The following is a 13,590-nucleotide window of genomic DNA, read 5'->3' on the forward strand; positions in this document are numbered from 1 at the left end:
TGCTCCCAGTCCTGCCTTTTGCACCACCTCAGTTTGGAAACAGCCCAGTTTCCTGTTTTTCTCTTGGCATTCCCTCTAGAGGGCACTGCCCCACAGTCTTTGGAGGGAAGATCTTTGTTCAAAGATCTGTTGTATCTCATAAACAAAGCACACAATGTTGTGTTTCTAGCTGTCTTCTCAACTCCTTTTACTCTTTAGTTATTAAGGGCAGACATTCATTGGTGCTCCTTGGCTCAGGCATAAGTCACACACTCCTAGAAAAGGCATCTGAAACGTGGCTATATAGAGCCCAATGTGTCAACAAGCACTCTCTGAGTCAGATAACTAGGGAGAGGACCTGGTAAGACTTTCCAATTTTTCTTCTCAGATCATCTCTTAAGGAATAGAAATAGTCAAAAAATACTGTAAAAATAGGCCCAGATAACTTCGTACCTGTTAGGAGGGGCTCAGTAACAATGCTGTACCAGCCAACCTTAAGGCCTCATTTGTTCGTACAGAGTTTATTTGCCACCAACAAGCTTTGGTAGTAGGACTTTCTCATCATAGTTACTCAGGTTCCCAGGCTAACCAGGTGTCATTGCAGGCTTTATCTATTTCTGAGGCAGGGGGAAAAAATGGCAGTATCTCAAACTGAACAGGAAATGGTTTTGTCTAGAGAGAGTACATGACACCGTCATTATTATTTCACTATTCTTTTTTTTTTTTAAAGCAGAATTTATTAAGAGGACATAAAAGCTCCCACCATGGGAGGGGACCCAAGGGGGTTGCCCTTATTTCACTATTCTAACAAGCTATAGGATTAACTTTAAAGACTAAGAAGAACCAAAGTTGTACTATGTCCCTGTAAGGGGAGAAGCAGCAGATATGGACAGACATATTTCTTTAGTCTCCCATGTTCCGTTTGAATCCTTTCTTGCATTTAAAAAGAAATCTTGATATTTATACTGACACCATAATAAGACAAGATCAATGATTTAATCCCACATCTCTTTGCTTTGCCTCCTCCCCAATACTCATCATGATGCTATTTCCTAAGCTTTTAATTCTGGGCTATTACAAACATATTTTTTCCCTTCCTTGGTCTTAGATATTAATTTTAATGATAGACTTTATCAGATAAAATGTCCTGGGCATGATTTTCTCTTCCTATTCCCCTGAATTTGAATCATCTCTTGTTTAAGTACTTCATCCAAAACCATTTTCAGGGAAGGGCTTCATATGGCAACGCTTCTGATGCTCTATATGCCTGAGAATGTTTTTATTATGCTCCAATCTTTGGATGACAGTTTGGCTGGATACACCATTCTAGGTTCAGATTTCTTTTCCTTTAATTCTTTGAAAAGTCACCATGTTCTTCTTGCTTACAGTACTTTTGTTGGAAGTCTGATAGAAATTTGATTCTTGTTCCTTTTTAATACAATCTGCTTTTTCTCTGTCAGCCTTAGACTTTTCTCTTTGTCGTTAGTGTTCTTAAATTTACTACAATTTTTCTAAATGTGCTTTCTCCCTTATCACCTTTGTCACTCAATATTCTCTTCCATATAAAGGTCTTCATCTCTCTTTTGCAATTCCAGGAAATGCTTTTTCATTATTTCTTCAAATATTACCTCCTCTCCATTTGTATTTCTCCCTCTTTCTGCAATTTATATTATCTAGCTACTAGTACTTACAAATTGTAAAGCATATATGTTTTCTGTTTATTTGTCCTCTCCTTCAGGGAGATTGCCTTAATCTGATTTTTCAGTTTACTAACTTGTTCCTCATCTATTATTCATTCTGCTGTCTAGCCTAATTATCATGTCTTGTACTTCAAATATTAGACCTGATATTTATGCTTGATTCTTTTTTGTTTCTTTGTTCTTGTTTCATATTAGTGCTATGTCCTTCACCTCTTCTAACATTGGATTTTAGTCTAGTTTCTAATTATTGGCCCATCTGTTTTAGTATTCCTGCCTCTGATAGAATTTGAAATCTAATATATCATTTTTCTTTCTGAAATAATTGTGCTTCAGTCTTGTTATTTTGGCCTGTAAATTCATTTTCTCCTAAATTGGGGAAGCTCAGAATGGGCTACTCTGTCAGGCAATGTTTATAGGGAAGTCAAACCTCAGTCCTCTCCAAATTCAGTGAGCTCAGAATGTGCATATGTGGGGATGAGGCGACGGGAATGAGCTCTAGGGTGGAGAGATCTGCCATCAGAAAAAAACAGCCAATTACTCCTTACTCTATAAAACCATTCTTCCAGTTGGGGATTCACCCTTTGCAGAGGAGACTCACCAGACTGTATACTGTTAGTTTGGGGGAGGAAGTGGAGGCAGGTTATTCAGTACAGGTTAGACTTAGATAGATAAGTTTCTTGTGGGCAGTTTAAGTTAAAACAGGATAAGCATTTAGACATCTTTCTTATCAGTACACAATCTTCACCCAACCGACCAGGCGCACCTGACATGACCACACTGTGAGCTAGAAGGTGGGCCTACCAGTGCAGTAAATCATAGAGACTATAGTGGTTACCCAAAACACAGACATGATATTTTAAGAAAAGTCCAAATCTAGTTAGGCAATAACTTTTAATTATTTAGAAGGTCCTTGTGACCCTAGAATGTGGAGAGTTGGTAATCAAAACTTGTTACCAGATACTTGCAGCCCACTGCTCTTAGCTCATGGTTTGTTTAACCCTGGTTGTAAAAGTATATATAGCTTCTTGTCAAAGGCAAGCATGTGCCCTCTCTTAATGGGCCCATACTCTCTCATGCTTCTTTCTTTCTAGTAAATTCTGTCTTAAACTATGCTTGGAACTCGCTCTGAAAGAAAAGAACCTACAGAGCAACACACCACACCCCAACCCAGTATAAGTGACTGCACCAAGTTGATTAGCCTACAGTTGTATTTCTTAACTCCTGTCAAGCACAGAGTTTTTGTAGTATCCTGATTTTACTGCTAACAACACTAGGACTAGAGCATGATCCGCTGCAGGTATGAAGGAAGGTATTGCTGGTCCCATGATAGGGGTGGGATAGAAACAAGAACAGAACTCCAACATTTCTCCTGTTTTTGCCTTTACCAGCTCTGTCTGACTGCCTCCCATTCCCCACCACAAGTAGCCCAAACTCCAACTTGGTCACCCCACAGTTTTCTCTGTTTTCTAGTGTTTTTCATCATAGTTCCTTCTGTGTTGATCTTGGAGTGGGACAGAGTCAGCAGTCCTATGAATTCAGCAGCTTGGATAGAATCTGACATTAAAATGTATTTATGTAATTATTTTTGTTGTACTATATATGACCTTTCTGTATAGTACCTCACCCCACAGTTCTTCCTTCTTAATAGTAATCTGGGACTATACCAATATAAAAGTGAGTACAAAGGCAGCAAAATTACTTAGATTAAGTAAAAGTTCAGGATTTTTAATACACAATAACCACTATCTACATAATAATTATGTTTTTCTATCAAACAGATTTGCATCTTAATGAGACTTAATGGAAAATAATAAGGGATCCAAGGAGGCCCAGCAGACAAAGAAACATCATAGAGAAGAACAAGCAGAACTTAAGTTTTAAAAGCATATTTTAAAGAATAGTGCACTTACAATTTGAGCAATGAATAAATAATTATAGATTTGTGTTAAAACCTAGAAAATAAATATTCATGACTTGTGTTTATATAAACAAATCACTGAATACATAAATAAATGGAGAAGGCACAAATCTGTCTTACAAAAAATTCTAAATAAGACATGTAGAATAAATGAAAACGATAGAAAATCACTATTAGAATACCACAGATAAAATTACTAAAGACAAGAGCTACTGGGAGATTTTAAAATTAGTGGATAAAAAGTTATGGAGATGGAGGATATTTACATAATCTCAAGGTATCGCCGTCTAAAATATATATTTACTACCGGAGAAAATCAGTAGCTTTATACTAGAAAAAACTGTCAGAAACCATTATAACCAAGTATTGATGTTAAGATTAACATCATTTGCAGTAAGACATGTCAATGTCATAGAATTCCAGATTTGATGTGATGAAAAATGTCTATCACCTTATGGTAGTCTTCCCAATAATTCATGATCTCAATGTAATTAGGAGAAAGTAAATTCAAGTGGAGGGATATTCTACATAATAAAATTACCTGGAGTATGAAAGATAATGAAAGACTTAAACACCACAAATTGCAGAAAACTAACAAGACATAATAACCAAATACAGTGTCGGATCCTGAATTGAGTCCTGACATAGAAAAAGGACATAAGTAGAGAATGTGTGAAATCTAAAAGTCTATAGCTTAATTGATAGCATTATACCACTTGTTCTGTGGTTGTTTGCAGAGGGTACAATTAACCCCTACATTGAAACTGTGATAACTGTACACATCAAGAGGGTATGAAAAGATGTTTTACTCACAGAATGAGGCTTAACAGCGAGAGTAGGCCAGGCACTCAAATGGGTCTGAAATGGCTTGAACAAAGAAAGAGGAAAATTGCTTTACTTAAGATGGGATGGGGATGAGAATTCCTCATAAGGGATGGGGCTTATGTGTGGTTTAAACTTCCAGTCAGATCCACAGGAAGGAGTACTCAGACTTTTTTTTTATTTTTTAGAGTCAGGGTCTCACTCCATCACCCCGGCTAGAGTGCAGTGGTACGATCATAGCTCATAGTAACCTTAAACTCCTGGACTCAAGCTATCCTCCCACCTCAGCCCCCACAAGTAGCTAGGATTACAGGCCTGTACCACTATGCTCAGCTAATTTTCTTTTTTAAAAAATTTAGAGATGAAATCTCACTATTTTGCCCAGGCTGGTCTTGAACTCTTAGCCTCAAGCTATTCTCCCACCTTGGCCTCCCAAAATGCTGGGATTATAGATGTGAACTGGGCCCAGATACTCAGATTTTCTTAGCTTACCCAGATATTGGTCAAGAGGGAAAAAGTAAAGGGTGGGCTCAATAGTTGTCAGTACGATACATTAAAAAAATGGAGTCAGATACTTTATGCACCAATATTTATTTCTTAGTTTTGATAACTATGGTTATCTATTAGCCTTAGAGAAAACTGAGTAAAGAATAAACATAAATTTTACGAGTTTTTCAACTCTTCTGTATGTCTAAAATATCTAAAAATGAGAAAATTTTATAAATTACTTATGAACTTATATTTCTGTACTATAGACTATATATATATTTTTTAAAGGCCTTCCACTATAAGTCCTACACGCTAGAAATTCCTAGAGTGGGAGGGCATCTTAGAAGCAACTGACTGGCACCCTTCTCACGGAACAATCCAAGGAAGAGAGCCCTAGCAGTCAGAGACCTCCAGCAGTTGGTTGAGATGGAGGATGTAACACATAACTTGCAGAGGACCATCGGGATGCCTGTTTTGGTACCAAGAAACCCCTGCCCATCCAGCTGTGTCAGAAACAAAGAGCAGCCTCTGGATGTGGAAAATGGTGACTGCAGGAATTCAGGACGCTACACTAGCTCCAACCATGGACTGGGAGGGCACCCGAGCTCACAGGACTTCAGTCTAAACAGAAAATTACCTGGATAAGGTACAACTGCATGTTGCCAGAGCCCACATGGAGTTGGAAACCCATTCAAGCTCTGAACCCCTATAGCCAAACCTTCCCTAAGAACTTGTTCCCTGCAGGTGGCACTTGGCAGCCAGTTCCCAGGCCTGGAAAGAACCCCTGCCACTTTCATTCGCCCCATGGACAGGTTCCACCACTGCAGGCAGCTCTGGATTCAGGCAAGCTGCAGTGAGAGACCCTGTTGTTGAAAGAACTTTTGAGGTCTGAATGCGGACAGCCTCTAAGGGAAGAGAAGTCAGGAGGAACTCTATGGCCCTAGTAACCCCTCTCTCCCTGCATGAACACTTCTGGGCAACAGATGGCTCTGCCATTCCTGAAGCACTGCCCCAGTGCATCCTCTGTACCGATTCTCACAAAGGACACATAGCTGGAGATCAGGAATGCAGGCCAGGTGGTTCCAGTACATGGAAAATTGTGCTGCAGAAAGAAACTTTTAATTCTTAGTACAGACAGACTAAGCTAAGAGAACGGAAGCTAGGAGAAGTGTGGGGGAGGACTTGTCCTGGCAACCCCTCTCTCCCCATGAGAACTTTTTTTGTACAACAGAAAAGGCTCAGCCATTTCTGCAGCATGGACACGAAGCCCGGAGACATGTTCCCCACTGGGGTAGCAAACTGTGCCCACAGGGGAAGGCTGGAGAATGATCTAGTCTGAGCTAGCCCTCCCTGACAAGCACCTCCCCACGCCTTTTTAAATTATTATTATTATTATTTTAAAGATGCATGGTACAATTAAGTAGTCATTCAGGTAATGTTTGGTACTCTTATTGATGTTATGTGCTCCACCCACCCCAGCAGTGTCCCACTACTGCCAATCCCTTTCTTATAGTATTATGATAAAAGTTCAGAATCTGCTTATGAGTGAGTACATGTAGTACTCAGATCTTTGTTTCTGTGATAAATCACTGAGTATTATCGACTCTAATTCCACCCAACCTCCTGCAAAGTTCATAATTTTGTTTTTCTTTATGGCTGCATAATATTACATCATGCAAATTTACCACATTTTAAAAAATTTCAGTCCACTTTTGATGGGCAGCAAGGTAATTCCATATTTTTGCTATTGTGAATAATGCTGCAATAAATATGCATGTGCTGGTCTCTTTTTTTGTAGCGTGATTTGAGTTCCTCTGGGTATATTATCAGAAGGGGGATTGCTGGGTCAAATGGAAGGTCAATTTTTAGATCTTTTAGAAATTGCCACACTGTTTTCCACAGAGGTTGTACTAGTTTACACCACCTACAACACAGAAATGTTCTCTTTTCCCCACATCCTCTCCAGCATCTGTTGTTTTTTTGAGTTATTGATGTTGGCCATCCTGAGTGGAGTTAGGTGGTATCTCAGTGTGGTTTTAATTTGCATTTCTTTGATGATTAGTGAGGTTGAGCATTTTTTCATGTATCTGCTGGCTGCTTATATGTCTTCTTCTGAGAAGTGTCTATTGATATCTTTTGTCCGTTTTAAAAATAAGATTGTTTGTTTTATTCCTTTTGGCACATTTGAATTCCTTGTGGAACCTGGATGTTAGGTCTTTGTCAGATTTACAGTTGGCAAACATTTTTTTTCCCATTCTTTGGGATGTCTTACTGCTTTCTTGATGGTTTCTTATGTTTTGCAGAAGCTTTTCAGTTTGAGGAGGTCCCATTTGCACACACTTCTTAAAAGCCCAAGGACTGAGGAACTTTGGAAGTTCTCATAGCCTTATTCATTGCCTAGGTCATCTGTGCACTTCCCAAGCAAAGGCCAAGTAAAAAGCCCATACCCACAACTGGCTGTCTCCTGAAAGCACTACCTTCTGGTTGGCTTTACATCTGAGATAATAATAGAGCCATTGAGAAGGAGATAAGAATAAAGTCCACACCACCATACATCTTGCAGACTAGTTCATAGATTGTGGCATCAGTAAGCTTCTTCAGAGGGTCCTCCAGAGATGTTGGTGACAAACTCTTCTTAGAATTCAAAGAGAATCACAGGATACGTTGTAGGCACCCTCCAGGACCAACCAAATGGTAGCAGCCTCCTATGGCAGCCAGACCCAGAAGACCAGCAGAACCCACAGTGGTTGGACCCTCACAGACTACCATCCTCAGGGGAAGGGGAAGTGCAACACAGAGAGAAATTTGTGGGATAAAGATGATATAAAATAGCCAGGTGCAGTGGCTCATGCCTGTAATTCCAGCACTTTGGGAGGCTGAGGTGAGAGGATTGCCTTAGCCCGCTGGTTTGAGACCAGCCTGGGCCACTTGGCAAGACCTCATCTCTACAATAAATCAAAAAATTAGCCAGGCGTGGTGGTGTATGCCTGTAGTTCCAGCTACTTTGAAGGCTGAGGTGGGAGGATCACCTGAACCCAGCAGGTCGAGGCCACAGTGGCCATGAGCATGCCACTGTACTCCAGCCTGGGCGACAGAGTGAGACTCTGACTCAAAAAAATTAAATAAATAAATAAACACACAAATAAATAAATAAAATGTACATAAATCTCACAAAGGGTCATCTCAACAGTACCAACCTTATCTAACTAAAAAACAAAAAAATAAGAAGAGTCTGCCTTCACAAATGAGGAAGAAGATAGGGAGAGAGAGAGAGAGAGAGAGAGATCTAATAAACACAATTACAAACAAAAAAAGGTGATGTCACAACTGACCCTGAACAAACTGAAATGATTATCAGAGATTATAATGAATATCTGTATGCAGATAAACTAGAAAATCTAGAGAAAAAGGAAGAATTCCTGGCATCACATAACCTCTCAAAATTGAAACAGGAAGAAACTGACACCATCAACAGAATAATAACAATCTAAGAAACCAACTCAGTAATGAGAAATGCACCCACCAAAAAAGGCTTGGGCCAGACAGTTTCTCAGCTGAAACTACAAAACTTATAAGGAAGAGTTGATACTAATCCTATTGGAAGCATTCCAGGCAATTGGAAAGGAAGGAATTCTTGCTAGCTTATTCTAAATAGCCAACATCATTTTGATACCCAAAAATGGCAAAGCCCCAATAAGGAAAGAAAACTACAAGCCAATTTTTCTGATGAACATAGATGCAAAAATTCTCAACAATTTTCTGGCAAATCACATTCAACAGTACATTTCAAGGATTGTACATCATGACCAGGGTGGCTTCATTCCTGGGATTGAAGGCAGATTCAACATATATAAATCAATAAATGTAATCCATATGATTATTTCAATAGATGCAGAAAAAACATTTTATAAAATCCAACATCCCTTCTAGATAAAAACTCTTAAACACCTAGGCATCAAAGGAACAATCAAAGGAACATTTCTCAAAATAATAAGAGACATGACAAACATGCAGCCAGTAATCATATTTAATGGGCAGAAGCTGGAAACGTTCTCCCTAAGAAGTGGAACAGGAGAGGGATGCCCATTCTCACCCTTCCTATTCAACATAGTACTGGAAGTCTTAGCCACAGCAATCAGGTAGGAGAAACAAATTAGGAGTATTCAAATAAGAAAAGAGGAAGTTGTATTATCCCTCTTTGCAGATATAATTCCAGACCTAGAAAAACCCTAGAAAGTCTGTCAAAAACTTTGTACTGATAAATGTTAGTGAAGTCTCAGATACAAAATCAATGCATACAAAAAGGTTGCATTTCTATACACTAAAAATAGGCAGGCTGACAACCAAATAAAAACCACAATCCCATTTACAATAGCCACAAAAAATAAAATAAAATAAAACACCTTAGAATTCACCTAACCAAAGTGGTGAAAGATCTTTACAATGAGAACCGCAAAACATTGCTCAAATAAATCAAGGATGACACAAATGGAAAAAAATCCATATCCATGAACTAGAAGAATATCATCTAGACATCCATTCTACCCAAGGCAATCTACAGATTCAATGCAATTCCTATCAAATTGCCAGAATTATTTTTCAGAGACGTAGAAAAGACAATACAGAAATTCATATAGAAGGAAAAAAGAGCCTAAATAGCTAAAGCAACCCTAAGCAAAAAGAACAAAATTGGAGGCATCACATGTCCAGACTTTAAACTATACTATAAGACTACAGTAACCAACACAGCATGGTACTGATACAAGAATAGACACATAGACCAATGGAACAGGATAGAAAATCTGGAAATAAAAACCATGGAACTTCAGTTAACTCATCTTTGACTAAGGTGCCAAAAACACTGAGGAAAGGAAACCATATTTAGAAAATGGTGCTGGGAAAATTAACTAACCATATGCAGAAGAATGAAACTGGACCCCTGCCTATCACTATTCATAAAAATTAACTCAAAACGGATCAAGGACTTAAATGTGAAACTTCAAACTATAAGAATCTTAGAAGAAAACTATGGGAACACCCATATGGACATTGAAGTTGGCGATGAATTCACAGCCAAGTTCTCAAAAGCAAATACAACAAAAGCTAAAATTGATAGGTGGAACCTTATCAAACTAAAAAGGTTTTGCACAGCAAAATAAACCATTAAAAGAGTAAATAGACAAGGCATGAAATGGGAAAAAAGTATTTGCGAGTTATGCAACTGACAAAGACCTAATATCCAAGATCTACAAGAAACTCAAACAAATTGACAAGAAAAAGACAGACAAACAACCCTATTAAAAAATCAACAAAGAACATGAACAGACAGTTCTTAAAGGAAAACATTCATGCAGCCAACAAATATGAAAAAATACTCAGCCTCCCCAATCATCAGAGAAATGCAAATAAAGACTACAATAAGATACCACCTCATACCAATAAAAATGACTATTATTAAAAAGTCAAAAAACAACTTGTTTTGGTGAGGCTACAAATAAAAGGGAATACCTTTATGCTGTTTGGAGGAATGTAACCTAGTTCAGCCTTTGTAGAAAGCAGCACAGCATTTTCTCAAAGAACTAAAAATTGATCTACTATACGATCCAGCAGTCCTTCTTCTGGGAATACAAGGGAGAGCCCCTCCCAACAGAATTATTTGTTGGAAAATGGACCTCTTGTAATATAGGCTTCCTCTACTAGGTAAGGGTTCTAGGAGCCCAGTGGCATCAAGAGTACCAGCTAGCATTGTTGTGAGAGGCTGTATTCAGCTTCAGTGAATATTTTGGAGATTCTTTCATTGCATTTGTCTATTTCTTGATGGGTAATTTACAAGCACAACTGTCCACACTCTTCTGAGTGTTCAGCAGTTTTTGACCAAAAATGGCATGACCCCCATGTCCCATCCACCGTATTCACCTGATCTCACCTTGAGTGCCTTTATTTTTGTTTCCCTAGATGAAAAACATCACCAAAGGGAAAAGTTTTGCCAGTGTGAAGAAGCACTAAAAATATCAAAATTGATGAATTCAAAAACTGAGCAGCAGAAAATGCATGTCGACAGGGGTATTGCATCAGAGAGTACTTTGAAGGAGACTGAAGTTTAAACTGCAAGAATAAATATACAATTTTTTTTTGTTGTTTTTTGTTTTGTTTTGTTTTTTTGAGTTAGAGTCTCACTCGGTCACCCAGACTGGAGTGCAGTGGCCGCTCCCGGCCACCGCAGCCTCGACCTGCTGGGCTCCGGCGATCCTTCCGTCTCAGCCTTCCGAGTAGCTGGAATTACAGGCATGCGCTACCACGCCCGGCTGATTTTTTGATTTATTGTAGAGATGCGGTCTCGCCGCCCAGGCGGGTCTCGAACCCATGGGCTCAGGCAATCCACTCACCTCAGCCTCCCGAAGGCACGGGATTACAGGCTGAGCCACCGAGCCCGGCTAATTTTTAATAAATAAATTCCATTCTTGGGGAGTCCAAGGAACATATATATCCAGAGGAACATAAATCACTACCAAAAAGATACCTGCACATGTATGGTTATTGCAGCACTATTGACAATAACAAAAACATGGAACCAACCCAGATGCCCATCTAAAGTGCACTGTATAAAGAAAATGTGTTACGTATACATGATGGAATACTATGCAGCTATAAAGAACAGAATCATGTCCTTTGCAACAATATAGATGCATCTGGAGAACTTCATCCTAAGTGACCTATCACAGAAACAAAAAACTTAATACATGATCACTAACAAACGAACACACAGGTGGGAACAGACATTGGACAATGCTAAGGGAGGGAGGGAGGAGGAATAAGGGGCGCATAACCACATACTGGGTACCAGGTCTATACCAAAGGAAGAGAGGGCACAACAGAAACTTGAACCTCACCTGTACACAATTTACTTATGTAGTAAATCCTCACATATATCACATAACCTAAAAATTAAAAACAAAAATTCTAAATTGAATAAAACAAACACTGAAAGATAGAAATTAAAACCTCAGGGACACAAAAAATTAAAAAGTAGGGACCTACTTTTCAGCAATTGCTAACTCTCCTGTATTAGTTTTCTATTTGCTAGTGTAATAAATTATCACATACTTCAGCTTAGAACAACACAAATCTTTTATCTCACAGTCCTGTAAATAGAAATCTGACACAGGTCTCACCGAACCAAAATCAAAGTGTCTGCTGGGCTGTGTCTTTCTGGAGGCTTTACATGAGGGAGCTGTTTTCCTGCTGTTTCCAGCTTCTGTAGGCTGCTCACATTCTTGACTTGTAGTCTTCTTCCTCCACCTTCAAAGCCAGCAACTCCCTGATTCTCTTCCTATCACCACATTTCTCTTGGAACTCCCTACTTCTTTTCTGTTCTGCTTTTTAAGGACCTTTGTGATTACATGAGGCCCACCCAGATAATTCAGGATAATTCCCTATTTTAAGGTAAACTGATTAGCAACTTCAATTTCATCTGCAATTTTAATTCCCCTTTTCCATGTATCCTCATGTATTCACAGGTTCCAGAGATAAAGATGTGAACATCTTTGCGGGCCATTTTTCTGCCTACCACACTTCATTATGAAACATGAGTTGTAATGGCTGTGAGGGAGAAATAAGGTCTTCAGCCCACACGTGGAAGGAAGTGAGAACTGAACCCCTGCAAAAAGCCAGGTCCTTGAATGACCCATACAGAACTTGAAGTAGTGAAGTGTGGACTAGAAAAAAAAGTCTATCTCTTGACATATGAGCATTTTTTTGGTAACTTTTTATATTTTGACATAATTTCTAAAAGAAATTGCACGAATAGTACAAAAAATTCCTGTGTTGATGTTTTATCACATTTATATTTTTAGCTTATTTATTGAAATAATTATAGGGAATGTATAATTTTTTGAATGTGTGTATGAAAGTAGGTTACAGACATGATACTACTTTTCTACTAAAGTACTTTTAGTGTGTAACAAGAATATTCTCTTATTAACCAGAGTATAATATAAAAATCAGGAAAATAATATTGTTATAATATGCTTATCTAAATTATAGACCTCATTGACTTTTCACCAATTGTATCAATGTTGTCCTGTATAGAAATTCTGGGTCCAGTGCTGCATATAGTTGTCATGCTCTTTAGTCTTTTAAAATCTTCAGTCTTTGTCATCTATGACATTGACATTTCTGAAGTTTAGTTTGTAGCATTCTCTCAGTTTGGGTTTGTCTGATGTTTTCTCATGATTTGATTAAGGTTACATACTTTTAAGCAGGAATAGCACAGTAACAATCCTATGTGCTACTCAACACATCATATCAAGAGTCACATGGTTTGTTTCATTATTCACAAAGTTAATTATAATTATATTGTTACTGTTTTTCCATTTGAAATTCATATACATTTCAAGGAGAGCGACTTCAAAACTATATAAATATGCTATCTAAACCTTTACCCACTAGTTTTAGTATCCATTGATGATTCTTGTTGTAATTTATTATTATTTTATGGTTGCCAAATGTTTATTTTCTAATTTCATTATTCCTCCCACATGTGGAACTTGAGTGTCTGCTATAAAAAAGAACTTTTCTTTTTAATCTAATTATTACTCAGTTATTATCAGTATGAATTTATGAATTCTTGTATTAAACTATAATATTGTACTTTACTATTTCTTTTTTTTTTTTTTTTTTTTC

This window comes from Carlito syrichta, unplaced genomic scaffold (assembly GCF_000164805.1).
Source record: "Carlito syrichta isolate Samal-C Ts95f unplaced genomic scaffold, Tarsius_syrichta-2.0.1 Scaffold314879, whole genome shotgun sequence".
NCBI classification, from domain to species: Eukaryota; Metazoa; Chordata; class Mammalia; order Primates; family Tarsiidae; genus Carlito; species Carlito syrichta.